At 35.4% G+C, this 17,588-nt stretch overlaps 2 long non-coding RNA genes across 3 annotated transcripts in view; one reads left to right on the top strand and one right to left on the bottom strand.

The window, feature by feature from the left end:
* The window catches only part of LOC150069512 (uncharacterized), a 63,977-nt gene extending 61,243 nt beyond the window's left edge, over window positions 1-2,734 (bottom strand). The window contains exon 1 of the long non-coding RNA XR_016535527.1: window positions 2,552-2,734. This is a non-coding gene — a long non-coding RNA (uncharacterized LOC150069512). The remainder of the gene's footprint in view (window positions 1-2,551) is intronic.
* Window positions 2,735-2,844: 110 nt separating this feature from the next.
* Window positions 2,845-17,588, top strand: part of LOC150069511 (uncharacterized) — an 85,616-nt gene continuing 70,872 nt past the window's right edge. For both annotated transcript variants that reach the window (XR_016538036.1, XR_016538037.1), the window contains exon 1: window positions 2,845-3,021. This is a non-coding gene — a long non-coding RNA (uncharacterized LOC150069511). The remainder of the gene's footprint in view (window positions 3,022-17,588) is intronic.

The raw sequence follows: 17,588 nt of genomic DNA, 5'->3' as shown, positions 1-17,588 counted from the left end.
TATGTATTTTATTGTGTTACATTATTTTTATATTTTATTAACAGTGTGATGTACAGAGGGGTTATAATCACAGTCACATTCATAAGGTAGTACGTTCTTCATCTTTTTTTTTTTTTTTTTTGTGGTTCATGAGGCTTGAACTCTGGGCCTGGGCACTGTCCCTGAGCTGTTCAGCTCAAGACTACCACCTTACTCCTGGAACCACAACCCCACTTTCTAGTGATTAATTGGAGATAAGAGTCTCAAGGTCTTTTGAGCCCAGGCTGGCTTTGAACCAAGATCCTCAGATCTCAGCCTCCTGAGTATCTAGGATTACAGGTGTGAGCCACTGTGCCCAGCTCTCCTGAAGAATCAAACCCAGGGCTTCATGCATGCTAAGCAAGCACTCTGCCAGTAGACCACATTCTCTGTCCCAGTATGCTACTTCTTGAACATTATTATCCCTTCCCATGTTTTTCTCCTATTCCTCCTAGGTAGACATTTTTTTTTTCTCCAGTCCTGGGCTTGAGCTTAGGGCCTGAGCACTGTCCTTGGATTTTCTCAAGGCTAGAGCTCTACCACTTGAGTCACAGTACTACTTCCGGCTTTTTTTCTATGTATGTGGTACTGAGGAGTCAAATTTGGGTCTTCCTGCATGCTAGGCAAGCACTCTACCACTAGGCCAAACTCCCAGCCCTAGGTAAACAGTTTTTATGAGAATGATGTCAGAACTTGGCACCAGGGCTCTACCTACAATCCTTGGTACTCAGAAGGCTGAGATCTCTGAGGATTGCAGTTTGAAACTATCCAAGCAGAAAAGTTGGTGAGATTCTTATCTCCAATTAACCATCAAAAAGCTGGAAGTGGAGGAGTGACTCAAGTGGTTGAGTAGCATCCTTGAGGAAGTAAGTTATATCCAAATTATACCATTTAATAAAAATTTATCTAACAACATGTAGTCATTTCCATTGTGAAGTACTGTAATTACAATCCTTTTTATGTATTATGCAAAATAATACTAGATGTAAAGTTATTCTTCTGTTCTACTAAATGGTCATTTTAATAAGAGGAGAAAGATAACATATTTTAGTAATTGCTGTTTATTTTAAAATACTCATCTAAAATCTCCTATTTCATGAAACATCATTTTTTCATCATTGAAGGCATTCTTATGAGTCACAGATTTTTCAAAGCCCAACATCTATGCTTTGGTACGATTTATAATTCTATTACTGAAAATGTTATGTAAGACATGAGCATTTATTTATATAACATTAAGGTAGTTTGGCTAATCCCTCAATATAATCATGATTATTTTTAAAGCCATGGCATTCCTTTAAAAGTAGTTGTATTTGCTGCTATATCCAAGAGTTAATCAGACTTCAGGAATAACTATTAAATATATGCTAATTTTCTGTCATTCTATTTTTCACTGCTTTAGTTACATTGACTTGTTTTTTCTCTCAGCCATCTGTTTATACACAAACATAAAGCTATTATTAGTAAAGGCAATTTTGAACTACTGTCTTCATCCATCCCTAAAAGGCTATTCAGGACAAAGGAATTTGGGTCACATTCTTCTCAAAAAGTATTCTTTTAGACAATTTTATGTTGAGTGACCATTTTGAGCAATGGCAATTTATATTGTTTGAACATGTGGGCTCTAGGAAAGGGATTGAGAGCACATGTAAAACACACATTTGAGATTTTATTTAAAACCTAAGACAATTCTTGGACATTAGACACTTGAAAGTGATTTTTTTCTTTTAATTTTCTACTGAATAAGGCTTCTGTTAGCATATATTAATTTTACAAGAAAGGAGGTGTGTTGTGATACTCTATGAGGGTATGAAGAACATTGCCAGCAGGCCTTGTTCTTCTATTTTCATACGTTCATATAAAGAACATTGACCCTATCCACCTCATTCAACCCCCATTCACTCTTAACTTTCTACCTCTGCAGCCTGCCTGGTGCTCAACTCCTAACAGACCCTGGGAGTGATTTTATAGGCTCACTAATCCATTCTGTTTCATTTTATTAGTTGAGAAATAGTAGTGCTAAGAGGCTACATGACCCTCTCAAGTCCCAAACACAGGGAGAAGTACAATCTGGGAAGCTCTTCTAGTGGATACTGCATTGCTTTGCATTTCATCTTATACTGAGGTTCAGAATTAATACATTCTACATTTATTCCAGATGTTTAAAAACATCCAGTACATTTTTTAAGGAATAAATTCAAAGCTGGACCTGATGGTACCTTGTTTTCCATATTGTGGACTATGGATACTAAGACTTCTACATCAGAGAGAGGTTGCAATAATTAAACATGCTGTATGATGTAAACATTCAGTAAATGATCTGGTAATACTTTGTATCTTGGTATCTGACACAAAATAGTAATTCTGCTCCACTAAGATTCATTTAAATTATGGACAGAATCTCAAAGGCTGACTAGTTGAAGGGCGTGAAGTGTCAAACAGGTGTTGCAATGAAAAGAGTGGAAGTATGCTAACATAGAACACAACAAGTGAAAAAGCAAAGTTAGAAGTTAAGGAAGGAGTTTCTACTTACATGATGAAGAATAAGTGATAACCTGGATATAGCAAAGAAACATCCAATGGTATGGTAAAGAAACATCGCATCTGTTAAGAACAAAATTACACTATCAGAAGGTCACTAAGGCAGCAACATGGAAAAGGGATTAGAAGAAAACTGATCAGAAACAGAGTTTCCATAGAGTTGTGGCTAATTTCTTCCAGGGAAGCAGTGTGAGAGAATGGAATACTTTGCTGATCATAACTGAAACCATGGATGTGTGTGACTTCACAAAGGAGTGTCTTGATGTCAGGGGTGGGCATGGAATCCCAGGTATCACTCACATATCAACGGCTGCAGGAAGCAAAGTGTTGTTGGGGGAGAATAAAGAGGCCAGGGAGGAAGAGGTAAGATCGGAAGCAGGAACCTTGGCTGTCATGGATGCCAAAGTAGGGGAGAACATGAACAGGGGATGATCAGCACTGTGGACATGGCAGAAGTGCAAAGTAAGATACATTAAGTCTTTATGCTATTGGGGAATCAGGTCACTTGATTTGTATGTCATAACTTGGATGGAGTGGACAAAGATGTAGGGTGACTAGATACATAAGGCCATATAGGATGAGGCCAAATAAATGGAGCTCCAGGACATGGAAACAAGAGCTTAATTATGAGTGACTATAATTCTTAATGAATTATGTTTTTTTCTTTTCTCTTGTGTTGCCCTTTGGTTAATCTCATATTGTTACAGTATCCCACTTTGTTACCTTGTATATTATATAGATGTTTACTTATTTATTTGAAATAGGAGGGGAAAATGAGGGGAGAGGGTAGGAGGAGGGAATGGGGACAAAATATAAGAAGGGATATCAATGTGTGAAAATGAATGCACTTCTAACTGGAGAATATAACTATAACCCCTCTATGCATTAAAATAAAAAAAAGATGTAGAGTGATTGCATGAAGTAGATTAGGCACAGAAAGAGTATAGACTGCTCTTTCCAGAAATTTGATTGTATGTAATGGAAAAACAAGAATGGGGTTCACAGAATGGAAAAAGCATTTTTGTGTTTGTTTCAAAACGGGAGAGACTTGAACATAAGTGTGCTGCAAAAGTCCCTCTTGGGTTCAAAAACGTAGAGAGCTCATTGAGGCTCTGCACTACAAAAGAATGATTCTCGTCTATTATCCCCATCTATACCTAGAAGCAGTATGACGAAATATTTTACTAAATGGGTTGGAAATTCTTGATCCTTGTATCTGTACTTGCAGAAACTCTATAGTGTTCTAGAAACATTGCCAGTACTCCTACTTTCTAATATGTTGTTTTAAACTTATAAAAATTCTGGTATATCTTCTTTAACCCACAAGTTATTTAGAAATGTGTTAATATAATTTAAATAGAGTAGCTTCCAGATATCTTGCTATTGATTTCTAATTTAATTCCACAATGGTCTGCGAACAGACGTTTTATGGCTTGAACGCCTTTAACTTTATGGAGACATATTTTATGGCTAGACTATAGTTTGTCTTGGCAAATTATTTGCTCTTGAATGTGTAGTTTGGTGTTGGGTAGGGTGTTTCATAAGTATTCCTTCTCACATTTGTAATTAGATTGCTTGAAGTTCTCCCTAATGAGTCTCTTTCCTCTATGTTATTTTTTCTCTGTGTGTTTTACTTTTAGTACTTTCTATAATCATGTTAAGTTTCCTAATCTTTCCTTCTGCAATGTCTGATACAATGTTAATCCTCTTGTTCAGAGTAGTTTTTAACCTCAATTCGGTCATTGCCATCTTTATCTCTTTAAGTTAGGCTTGGGTCTTAAATCTTTCCTGTTTCTACTTAACTTCACAACACAATTATAAACATTTTTTTGACCTTTGAGAATTCTAACCTGTTCTGGCTCAATATTTTAAATTTATTCCTCACCTCATGCTTGATATCTTTATTTGTATGACTGATACCTTTTGATTTCTGTGTTTTGTAATCCTTGATTGGGCTCTGTGTATTGTAAATTTACATTGCACAGAGCTACGGTGTTGTTCTGTGCAATTGTTTTCCCTCTGGCACTACCCTGTGAACTCCAAAAGCAACATTTTCCCTAGATTTCTCTCAGAGCTTCACATCCTATGCCAGATTTTGGATATTCATTAAATTATTCATTAAAGAATTTATACTGCTCATCTCATTTGTTCCTTATCACCGAGGGATCACTGATAGTGGTTGATTCATTCTTTTTTGTGGGTCATGGAGCTTGAAGTCTGGGTCCGGGCACTGTCCTTGAGCTCTTCAGCTCAAGGCTACTGCCCTTCCCCTTGAGACACAGCCCTACTTCCTATTTTCTAGTGATTAATTGGAGATAAGAGTCTCATGTTCTTTTGTGCCCAGGCTGGCTTTGAATCACAATCATCAGATCTCAGCCTCTTAAGTAGCTGGGATTACAGGAGTGAACCCAGCTCTATTATTATATTTTTAAGAGAGTATATTGCTTCAAGTGGGATATTAAGTCCAGTTCCTTACTGTTAATCATCTTGGGTGCAAGAAGTTTCTATTAGTTAGATTTATAGTATTTATAGCTTAATATAACTTTTAAATACTTAAATATTACATGCCAGCCTACACTTGTACTTTTTTCTTGGTCCCAGGCAAATGTTAGGGAACATTTGGGAAGATATAAAGAAATCTCAGAATAGGAAGGAACAAAAGGGATAGCCCATGTAAGAGCAAAATGTCAGAGTGGTGAGATTCTTTTTAAAAATGTTTTTTTTTGAAAGGATGCAATAAAAGATGTAGGAATGTGGTAGAAGTTTGAAATATATCCTGTCTGTATTTAGAGGCAATTGTTGATTGCTAATACATAAAATGCAACTACAGCATAGAAATACTATAAGTGTTTTATAAGTTTTAAAATTTATGGTCATATTATTTCCTGGAGTTATCATTTTTCATCATTTTAAGTGCCTTGGTGTATAGCTGAACAGTTGCTTGGTCACATTTATGTATGTAAAATGATGAGGCATCAATTTTAGGGTAATTTTTGGAGAATATTAGAAAAAATAGTAAATTCAGGCATGATGAATAAGTGATAGTGAACATTAATTTTTGCACATATTATGTGCAATGCTTATACTCTGCCAAGTATTCCAGATATCCCATTTTATTATCTTTATAGCAAAAATTTTAGGCAGCTACAGGCATTTGCTAGGTTAAATATAATTCAGTGTTTTCCTTTTTAGCTGAGAAAATTGAGGGCTCATCCAAGTTTACATAATTAGGAAGATAGTGATCCAGGATATGGATCCAAACAGCCTGATTTAAGAGCCCACACAGTTAACCACTGACTAAATATCACCAATGAGTTTAAAATAGAAATAAATGAACATACACAAAAGAATAGGAAAAATTGAAGCTTGTGGTCAGAAAATGGGATATTAACACTAATGATGGCAGAGACAGAGCAGCTTTAGGTTATGCCACGTCTCAGAGGTGTAGAAAAGTAGAGTTGAAGTAGGATTGAGGTAAATTACAGAAACTTTAGGTAGGATTTTAAATAATTTCTCTTCATATATGTTAATAACACCTGTGATACTGTCTGAACTGGAGGGAAAGAATAAGTTAGTAAAATTTTATTTTTGTACTTTCTCTTACTGAATGATTTTCTTCAGGCCTTTAAAAAATTATGAAGTGAAGGAATTCTGGACATTTCAGATCTTCAGTCTGCCAACAAACTATAAAGGATATACTTTCTTTTTTAACTATGGGATTTTTTTCCATATATTTTTATTGTAATTAATAGAAGGGTTACATGATATTCACCAGATAGAAGGTGCATTGGTTCACAAACATTGATACCCTTTCTCATGTCTTGGTCCCATTTCCCTCCCCCACACCCTGCCACTCATCTTGTTTCCCCCCCCTTCCCTATCCTATTTCAAATAACCAAATAAACATATATATATATAATATATCAGATAACAAGGTAAAATACTGTAACAATATGAGATAACCAAGGGACAGCAAAAGAGATGAGAGATAACATAGTACATTAAGGACAACAATCACTCATTGTATGGCTTTTGTTTCTATATCCTGGAGGTCCTTTCATTTAGCATCATACTATATGGCCTTATGTATCTAGGTTTTGTTCTACAGTAAATCTCTGCCAGGAGAGCCCAAGGTTTCTACCATTGAGCCTATGCTCCTTTAAGTCTGTCTTACTTCACTTAATATGATTTTTTTTCTATGTCTTTCCATTTCTTACAAATGGGGCGATACCATTCTTTCTGACAGTAGAATTCCATTGTGTATACATACATACCACATCTTGTTGATCCATTCATCAACTGAGGGGCAGCTGGGTTGGTTCCATATCTTTGCTATGGTAAATAGTGCTGCAATGAACATCATTGTGCTAGTGGATTTAGTATGTCCTTGTTTCTGGACGATTGGGTAAATGCCAAGGAGTGGAATTGCTGGGTCATAGGGGAGCTCTATGTTTAGTCTTTTGAGGACCTGCCATACTGCTTTCCGTAGTGGTTGAATGAGTTTGCACTCCCACTAACAGTGTAATAGTGATCCCTCCTGGTCACATCCCCTCCAGCATCTGTTGTTATTAGATTTCTTGATCCTAGCCATTCTAACTAGAGTGAGGTGGAATCTTAGAGTTGTTTTGATTTGCATTTCTTTTATGGCCAGAGATGTTGAACATTTCTTCATGTGTCTGTAGGCCATTCTTATTCTCTTCATGTCTTTGGCCTATCTTTTAAATGGATGGTTGTTTCTTTAGAGATTAGTTTTAGAGTGATTCAATTTTTTGAGCTGTTGTTATATTTTAGATATGAAGCCTTTGTCTGTTAATGAAGACCTTCTCCCACTCTGTAGCCTTTCTAGTTAGTTTGCTAGCTATGTTCTTTGTCATACAGAAGCTCTGACGTTTAATGCAATTGCACTTATCCAGCCTTTCTCTGATTTGTTGTGCTTTGGGGTCCTTTTTAAGAAAGTTTTGACCTGTGCCAAGGAGACCTAGTGTATCTCCTATTCCTTTTTGTAAAGTTTTCAGTGTATAAATGGACAGACTTTCTTTTATGATGTATTTTTTGAACAATTACCCATGAAACAATCCTAAGTGATCTTAAGAAAAGGTCTTAACAGAATTGTTTTGTAGTTAATCTCATTTAGTAACTTCTTTGTGTTCAGTGGTCTGACATTTTAGCTTTGTTAGAGAGGAATGTCAAGAGTTTCCTGAAGGAAAAAGACACAGTTACAGAGGGAATTTTCCAGAATGAGTAATACTGAAGGTCCATAGCTTGCAGAACTCCTGTTTCTTGTCTACTAATTTAATATTTGTATATATGTCATTCCATATCATCTCTAAATCAGGAAAACATTGCTATTTTGCTTATGGACAAAATTTATTTGAAGAATCTATTATTTATGTGAATTTATGATGGAGAAAGAAGGGGAAAAGCAATGTCAACTTCACCATGAGGAAGAAGACCATTATAAACTCTGTATGTAGCCAATGGGATTATAGTGTGAAAATCCCAAAGTTACTTCATTTTAATAGTATTTCATAGCTTATGTTTTTGTTTTGTATGTGTTTGTCAGTGGAGAATTTTAAAATATGCAGTGGAAGAGTTGAATCCTCATTTCAAAGCCTCACATAGATCTGCTGTTCTGTGTGAAGTCCTTGATATTTGTTTGCGGCCAGTTTCTTAAACAGAATTGCTTCAAATCAGGTGGTGGTGACAGAATAGCTCGTGTTCCAGGACAGTGCATGTGCTAAACTTCATTGGTATGTGGGCTTCACAATGTTCTCATGTTCTAGAGTGAACCAAATGACACTAGCAAGGCATAAAAGCCAACCTTTGGGCAAATTAGGAAAGACAGTGTTGACTTTCTAAAAGCAATTCAAAGTTTCAGGTTAGCAAGCTCTAAAGTTTGGTTTCTGAATGAGTCTTGAAGTTGAAAACATACTTTGTTAGCTCAGGCAAAAATTCTATGCCTTCCACATGTACATTTTAATACTGATTTTTTTGGGGGGGGGCCAGAGCCTGAGCACTGTCCTTGGGATTTCTCAAGGCTAGAGCTCTATTACTTGAGTCACAGCACCACTTCTGGCTTTTTCTATGTATTTGGTAGCAAGGAATTGAACCTGAGTCTTTGCATATGCTAGGCAAGCATCCTACCACTAGGCCAAACTCCCGGCCCAATACTGAATATTTTTAATTGGTGGTGATGATCCAATTTCTTAGTGTAAGGAAGACAAATTGATAGTAGGTATATTGAAGCGCAGATGGGGTGGTAAGAAATATTAAATGTATAATGGGAGCCAATACAAAGAACAAGAGTATTTGTTTTCCCAGTAAGGTATACATAATTCTATGAGTGTTTGTTTTTCCAGTAAGGTATACATAATTCTGTGAGGTAAGGTTTCTTTTCAGAAACTAAGTATATGCCTGATCCTTTGCTTTATTTCATCAAAATAAAGAAGGAAATGAAAGTAAAAAATGAGAGTCAAGTACCTGTTGGAGACACTGAGGCTTTGTGTGTAATAGATAAGCTGATATTTTCCCTTAATGTAAATGAAGGTACTTAAGTATTTAAGCCTGAGGTTCAGAAGGTATTACAGAGATAGAGGCAGGAAGTTCAGAAGAGTTGAAATGAAGAGAACATTTGAGTGGAAAAGCTTAGAAGGGTTTTTTTTTCTATGCATATTTTCCTGTGATATTTATAACTAAAGTTGCAAGAATTCCAAAGGTTTCTGTTTTATTTTACCTTATTTTATTATAAGGTTGATGACAGAAGGGTCAGAGTTACATAAGTAAGGTAATTAGTACATTTCTTATTGAACACTGTTATTCCTCCCACGTTTTCTCCCACCCCCCCATTCCCTCTGCCAATTTGTAAAATTAATTTCCAACACAGTCCTGTATCAGTGTTGCATTCGTTCACCCTTTGTGCTTTGTCTCACCATTTTCTTCTTTTTTTATTTTCTTGTACATGTATTTTATTTTTTTCTTATTTTTAATTGTAATTAATAGAAGGGTTACATTTATTCACCAGACAGAAGGTGCATTACTTCACAAACATTGATACCCTTTCTCATGTTTTGGTCCCCATTTCCCTTCCCCCAACCCTTCCTAATCATCTTGATTTCCCACCTTCCCTTTCCTATTTCAAATAAACAAAGAATGTATATGCAATATACCAGGTAACAAAGTCAGATATAGTAACAATATGAGATTAATCAAAGAACAACCAAAGAGAAGCGAAATAATATAGTACATTAAAAACAACAATCATACAAGATAAAGTTCTTGCTTCCATATCCTAGAGATCTTTTCATTTAGTCTTATCCTGTATGACCTTATGTACCTAGGTTTTGTACTATTGTAATCCTCTGCTAGGAGAGTCCTAGATGTGTTCTAATTATTACAAGGAAGGGAAACCATTGAGCCTGTGTTCCTTGGGGTCTGGCTTACTTCACTTTATATTTTCCCCAAGTCTTTCCATTTCCTTACAAATGGGGCAATGTTATTCTTTCTGCTGGCAGCATAGAATTCTGTTGTGTATAAATACCATATCTTCTTGATCCATTCATCAACTGAGGGGCATCTAGGTTGGTTCCATATCTTTGCTATTGTAAATAGTGCTGCAATGAACATCATTGTGCTAGTGGCTTTAGTATGTCCTTGTTTCTGTACGTTTGGGTAAATGCCAAGTAGTGGAATTGCTGGGTCATAGGGGAGCTCTATGTTTAGTCTTTTGAAGATTCAGCATAGTGATTGAACAAGTTTAAACTCCCAACAACAGTCACACAGAACAACAACCTCTCCCCCCCAAAGGAAAAAAAAAAGAACAAACTTCTGTTTCCATGTCATGTAAGTCATTTCGATTAACAACATTTATGTGGTCATATGTACATACATATTGAATTATTGTAATCCTCTGCTAGTATTATCCTATATACATAGTAATTATTACACATGGGGGAAACTATGGAGCCTGCTTTTTTGGGTCTGGCTTACTTTACTTAATATATTTTTTTCAAAGTCTTTCCATTTCCTTTTAAATGTCATTCTTTCTGATGGAAGCATAGAATTTCATTGGGTATATACATTTTTTCTTGGTTCCATATCTTAGCTCTGGTAAATAATGCTGCAGTGAGCATGGTTGTGCTAGTAGCTTTAATGTGGCCTTGCTTGTGATCATTTCAAACCTTTTTTGAGATTGAAAACAAAGTAACAGTATGTTCAAAGGAGAATCTACGTTGCATGTTTACATTTTCTTGAAGACAGAAATCTATGTTTTTAAAACTGGCCAAATACTTTCCCAAAGTATTATCTGCAAAACAGATTCCTGAGTGTCACTAGGTTATGTAAATCTTCATAGCAATAATATGCCCCTATTCCTTCCTTAATTTGCTTTATTTGGAAATAATCTATTTACTACTACTGACAGTATTAGATGTCATGAAGACAGGAAGATTATCTCTGCTATTTAAATGATTTCATTTGTTTTGTGGGTATATAAGCTAGTGCTCTTTTGCAAAGGCTTTTGTTGCACAAACCTTACTTGAGTAGCATTTATTAAAAATGCAGATCTTTTGGCTAATGGTAAGATGATAATGTTTAGCTTTTTTTCGTTTCCAAGTGAGCAGCTTTGTTTCCATGAATTTGAGTGATAGAAAAATGACCTTTAAAAACTAGTTTCTGACAAAAGCCATATAATGAATGATTGTTGTCCTTAATGTACTATGTTGTCTCTCATCTCCTTTGCTATCCCTTGGTTATCTCATATTGGTATAGTATCTCACTTTGTTATCTGATATATTGAATTTATTTGTATTTGGATATTTGAAATTTGATAGGGAAGGGGGGAAAACCAAGACGGGTGGGGGGTTTGGGGGGGGAGGGAAATGGGTACCAAGACATGTGAAAGGGTATCAATGTATGTGAATTAATGCACCTTCTATCTGGCAAATATCATGTAACCCTTTTACTAATTACAATAAAAAAAGAAAAAAAAACTAGTTTCTGAGTAGTAGAGACTGCCTTGTTTCAAAAATGCATACACAAATATTTTGGAAAGCATATATCTCTAAGGAATCACGGGAAAGAAAGAGCAATGAACTAAACATATGGATATCAAATGGCATTTTTAACATTTTCTCTTAAAATAATCTGCATCTGGATGAATTCTATTCTGATGAAGAATGAGTTCAGTTCTTAAAACTGCTTCTAGACAATGTGACATACCATTGCTATTTTTCAATTAATGATCTTCGTTGTGGGTCTTTGGTTCTCAGATCTTCTGCTCACTGAGGATATGCTAGTGACAAAAGAGAGTGTTCATGTACAGGAAAGGCTTGCTAGGACAGATAGATAATAAACACAATAACAAAACCATACAATAGCAATTAATGATAAGCACAAAGGAAGAAAATAAAATAAGGACATATTTTACTAAGTTGTTATTTTTTTTGCCAGTCCTGGGCTTGAACTCTGGGCCTGAGCACTGTCTTTTTGTGCTTTATCTCAAGGCTAGTACTCTGCCACTTGGGCCACAGCACCACTTCCAGCTTTATTTATGTACATGGTACTGAGGAATCGAACCTGGGTCTTCGAGTATGCAAGTTATTGTTTTTTCTTTCCATTTCCTTTCCCCATGGTCAGTATGCACTGATGTTCATTTTACTGACAATGGACTGCACTAACTGTTAAAGAGCTTCCATATTTGAATTTTAGAGGGCTGAATGTGACACCCTAAAGTCTCCTTGGGATGAACTTTCTTGGAAGATATGTAAACATCTCACCACATGTTACCCAAATATTTGAAAGGTTCATATGTGAGCTAATATTGGTGAGAGGAATAGAGCTACTCTTAGGTAAATCACATCATTGCTATTGTTGTCTAGGAGGAGAGTGTATACTGTTTAAAACATAAGGCACATAGCCAACAAAGTTGAAACAAAGACATACACAACAACTACCATGATTTTAGGGGGAGAAGGATGTGGACAGTTTTTGCTCATATAATCTCTGTACTATCAGGTATAGCTGTTGTGGTTACAGACATGGTGAAGAAAAAGGAGAATTGGGGACAGATTCTTGAGTAATTTGTTGGGTGTATTAAATTTATAGTCAACTGTACTTGAAAATACTTTTTAAAATTTTAAGTACTCGTATATGAGTATCTATGTGTGTGCTATGATAAGATTAGATGTTTATAACTATAGAATGTAATTACAAAAACTGGAAAACAATCAAAAACAGTAATTTGAAGACACTGGAAAATGACCAAAGGCAGGCAAATGCTTAAGTTTACTATTGAAACATTGCCACTGTATTAAGTACAAAGTGAAAATGAAACTAGATGTGTGTGTGTGTGTGTGTGTGTGTGTGTGTGTGTTTTGCTGTTGTTGTTTAAAACTTAAGTCCCAATGACTCAATTTTCAGGTAGAAGAATCACTGGATATTAAAGGGAAAATTCTAGAAGCAAGAATACTATTAAAAACAAACAAACAAATAAACAAAAATGGGACTGGGAGTTTGGTCTAGTGGTAGAGTGCTTGCTTAGCATGCATAAAAACTCATGTTCTATTCCTTGGTACGACATACATAGAAAAAAGCTAGAAATAGTGCTGTGGCTTAAGCAGTAGAGCACTAGCCTTGAGGAAAACCCAAGGACACTTCTCAGGCCCTGAGTTCTGACTATAAACTGTCCAAATCCCTAAATTATCAAAAAAGTACAGATGTGACCTTAATGAGTTTTATGAGAAAACAAGGAGAACATAGAAACAGAATTCCTGCTGGTGAGACATGGGAGTTTGTCTCCCTTTGAATGAGTGCATTTACAAGTCTGCAGCAGCTTGGGTGGCAGAAAACAGAAGCCTAGGAGATTGATTTGTCAGAGGGCAGAATTCTGGGACAGAAGAGTAACTGGAAATTTACTAGGAGGGCCCCCGAGGCAAGAAACCACTAAAAGGGTGAACCTCAAAATCTGTGCATAAACTCAGTTAAATTCGTTGGCAGACTTCTATACAAAATAGGCATGGAAGGGACCACCAGGGGGCCAGGCTAAAAAGGCAGTTACTAGAAGCCAAGAAAATTTTGGCAGTGACACCAGCCTCTCCATATAGTAGAGGAAGATGAATTCCAGTGTGAATCCAGACAGTAGTGCCATCGTAGTGTCTATGCTCAGTAATCGTAAGGAAAAGTAAGTTTCAGAGTCATTAAAACTAACCTTATCTTGGATTATTGTTTGTCATTCTCAACTTCATATATTGAAACCCTAAACATCTATGTGACTTTAGTTTTAGAAATCTGTTCTTGTCACTGAGAACCAAGCTCCACCATCCCCTATTATTTCCACTTTCTTTCAAAATGTATTTACACTAAGCTTTGGTCTGTACTTGTCAAAGGCAAGCTACAGACTGAGTTTTAGGATGGAACTGCAATATCCTTAAAAAGTAGTTAGAAGTAAATGAAATCATAAGGGAAGGATATGTCAGTTCTCCTGCCTCAGTGCTCTGTGTTCAGATTTGTACCAATGTGCGTACACATGATTATTTTTCTTACAAGAAGTGATATGAGAAAACTAGCTTTTTATTTTTTCTTATATATGGAGAGAGACAGATATAGATAAAGCAGAGAAAGAAGGAAGGAGGGAGGGAAAAGGGAGAGAGGGAGGGAGAGAGAGAGAAAGACAGAGAGAGAGAGAGAGAGAGAGAGAGAGAGAGAGAGAGAGAGAGAGCACACACTGTAAGCTCATAATAAGGAACAGTCCTCTACAAGAAGACACAAGATTCTATCAGACACTGAATTTGTCAGTGCCTTCACTTTTGAATGCTCAGCAGCAGATAAATCTACTATTTAGGCCATCCACTTTGGTATTTTGTTATGGCAAACTGCCTACAATGGTACGATTGTAGCAAAAACATACTCACTAAAGAAATAAAACAAAAAGTACAACTTTGTATAGGAAGAAATTTTTCAATTTTCTAATGGAACTCAAATGGTTCAGGATATTAGCACAGTCCTTAATGAAGTTTGAATATACAGGAAACTAAAGTGCTCATGGAAACTAAACATTTTATTTGAAAGAACAGTGTTAATAATTGTTGAACAGATTAGAATTGTGCAAGGAAATGGAAGCTAAAATATTGTCAAATGGAAGTTTTCAAATTGAAAATAAGAATAACATGAATTTATTTAGATGAGTTCAATAGCATATTGGAATAGACAGAATAATAAATCAGTTAAATTGAAGGCACTTCATAGAGACTCCAATCCAAAGAACAGAAATAAAAAATAGACTGATGTCTAATGAGCAAAGCTTCCTTTGAGAGTGTCATGTGGATCAACAACATGTAATTGCAATCAAGAATTTATTAAAAAAATTATAATTTACAAAAAAATTAGAGAGGTGAGATCAGGTAGCATTAGAAACTTTAAAAAAAGATAAAGGAAAAGCCAAGCCACAAATTGGAATACAAGAAAAATACACACCTACACAAATCTATTAAAATTTTGGCTTTCAAGGATAAAAGAGAAATATTGAAAGCAGCAAGAGAAACATAATTCATTTATAACACTAGAGACAAGATACAATAAACTGACATAAGAAATAATGAAGAGCAGTAGAAATTAAGATGCCATGTTTACACTGACAAAATGTTAACCAAGAATTCTATATCCAACAAGATTTTCTCTCTCAATGACATAGTTTCTATTAGATACACTGTATTCATAGCTACTTTGTTTAATAACAATTCTTTTGTATAACTGCTTAAATAAAATAAAAATAAAATTTTATCTAGTTATTAATAATTTACATATATAACTATATATTTGTTTATCACATCCCACTTTTTTGAGTGTAGAAAGCCAAATATATATCCCTATAGTGCTAGGAATATCGGTTAATTATTAGATATGTAAATATTTATTGAAAATGATAACAAAACATTGTGAGTACAGTTCATTGGTAGATTTCTTGCCTAGCACCCTTACAGCAATAAATATTTAAATGAATAAACAAATAAAAATGGATGTCTTTTTATCAAGGAATCCCATGCATATATGGTTCTTTTGATAATTTCTACCATGCACAGTAATTCAATTACTTTTGTCTTTTAAAAAATTGTCACTTAAGTAGTGTGTGTGGCTTGTACATATAATCCTTATTACTCAGGAGACTGAGATATGAAGATTGAGGACTGCAGCCATCTTGGGCAAGAAACTCCATGAGATCACCAATAAGGCACCAGCAAAAGCAATAAGTGGAGCTGTGGCTCGAGTTGTGGCATGCCATCCTTGAGCAACAAAACTCAGGGACAGCATCCAAGACCTGAATTCAAGCTCCAGGATCATACACACACACACACACACACACACACACACACACACACACACACACACAGAAATTAAGTGGTCAATTAGATGTTGGATTCAGAATAGATTATTCAGGGGCAAAAATTGAAGCAAAGCCATTCATTATTGAGGCCAAATTAAATAAGTTGTAAAAATGGAATTGGTAAGTATGGTTTATTATATGTTTAGAGGTAGAACTGATAGTTCTCACTGAATTTAGAAGTTTTGAGACAAAAGGATAATCAACATGTATCCTAGTGTTAGGCAATTGAGAATGAAACAATATTAATACAATGGAATAAATCCAGGGGGATGTATTAGAGAATAAGAGGATAATACAACTTTTAATGGTATATATTGAATTAGAGACACTTTTATGACAACCAAATAATGTTGCTTAATTGGCTGTTGATGGAATGACAATGTCTTCACAGAGTGCAGGTTGAAAATAATAGGTTTAGAAGTCATCAGCTCATAGCCAAATTTGACTGAGAAACTTCTCTAGGCAGTGAGGGTAGATTGAGTAGTAAAGATGGCATTGGACAAATTTCTGAAATGTGTAAGTATTTTAGAAGCACACATGAACAAGAGAAGAAATGAAACGCTGTGACTTTGTTCTCCAAAGCTGAGCACTTTCAAATTTGTCCATTGTCCATTCTTTGCTTAAAAATTAATCTCATTTGACCACTACACAAAAACATATGTTGAACTGGTATTTCACTGATGCTAGAATCTAACGCTTTTTGTGGTAATGTATAGAGGGATTACAGTTATATTCATCATATAGGAGGTGCATTACTTCTCATACATTGATATCCCTTCTCATGTTTTTGTTAGAATCTTTTTAAATTAGACTCTATTTCAGTGTTTAACTACTAATTACTTTCACCATTTTCAGCCTTCTAATAAATTCAAAAGCAAAACCAATCAAGACTTTCCCTTGTGCCTTCCATCTTCTCAAGTTAACATACTTTCCCTCATTCCTTTTGTGATTAAGTTTACTGAAAAAGAAAAAAACCCTCAGCATTTGACCTTCATGTCATAGTGAGCATGAGTTCCAGCTTGGACCAGGCTTTTTATTCTAAAGTTACCAGTAATGGTTAGTTATTAAGCCCAGTTACATCTCTCAATTCTCTTCTTTAACCACTCAGCAGAAGTTAATACCATTGTTTATCCTTTTTTATATTTTGGTATTTTTTTTTGTACTTTGATAGTGTTCTTTGTTTCAACCACACCTCTGAAGTATCCATTTCAACATAAATCAGGACTTCAGTGTTTTTTTTAAACCCTTAACCTGAAAAAAGGTGTTTCTTTTCACTGGCAACTTCATTTGGTGGTTTTCATAATTAACAATGTGCTGGTGATTTATAAACTTGCAATCGGACTTCTTTGCATAGATCCAGATCTTTCTTTCCACTGTTTTCTTGGATACCTCAACCTGAAGTTCTTGCCATAACCTCAAAGTCAACATTTCTGAAATGAAAGCCCTCACTCATCCTTCTTCCCACACATCTGCTTCTCACTATGTGATGATGCGCTTCTACCTAGATTTGGGAGCATTGCTATTATTCGATTTTTCTCTCTCCCTTACTGCCATATTAATGCTCCTGTTGAGTTCTTGTTCTTGTAGCTCTTTCATATTTATTACATTATTATTGCTACTCAAGCTCAGAAAGCCTTTGACCTTTGGATGCTTG

Source organism: Megascapheus bottae, chromosome 1 (assembly GCF_031878675.1).
Source record: "Megascapheus bottae isolate mThoBot1 chromosome 1, mThoBot2.hap1, whole genome shotgun sequence".
NCBI classification, from domain to species: Eukaryota; Metazoa; Chordata; class Mammalia; order Rodentia; family Geomyidae; genus Megascapheus; species Megascapheus bottae.
Note: the sequence above shows the minus strand (reverse complement) of the source record. Positions and strands in the feature narration are given on the sequence as shown.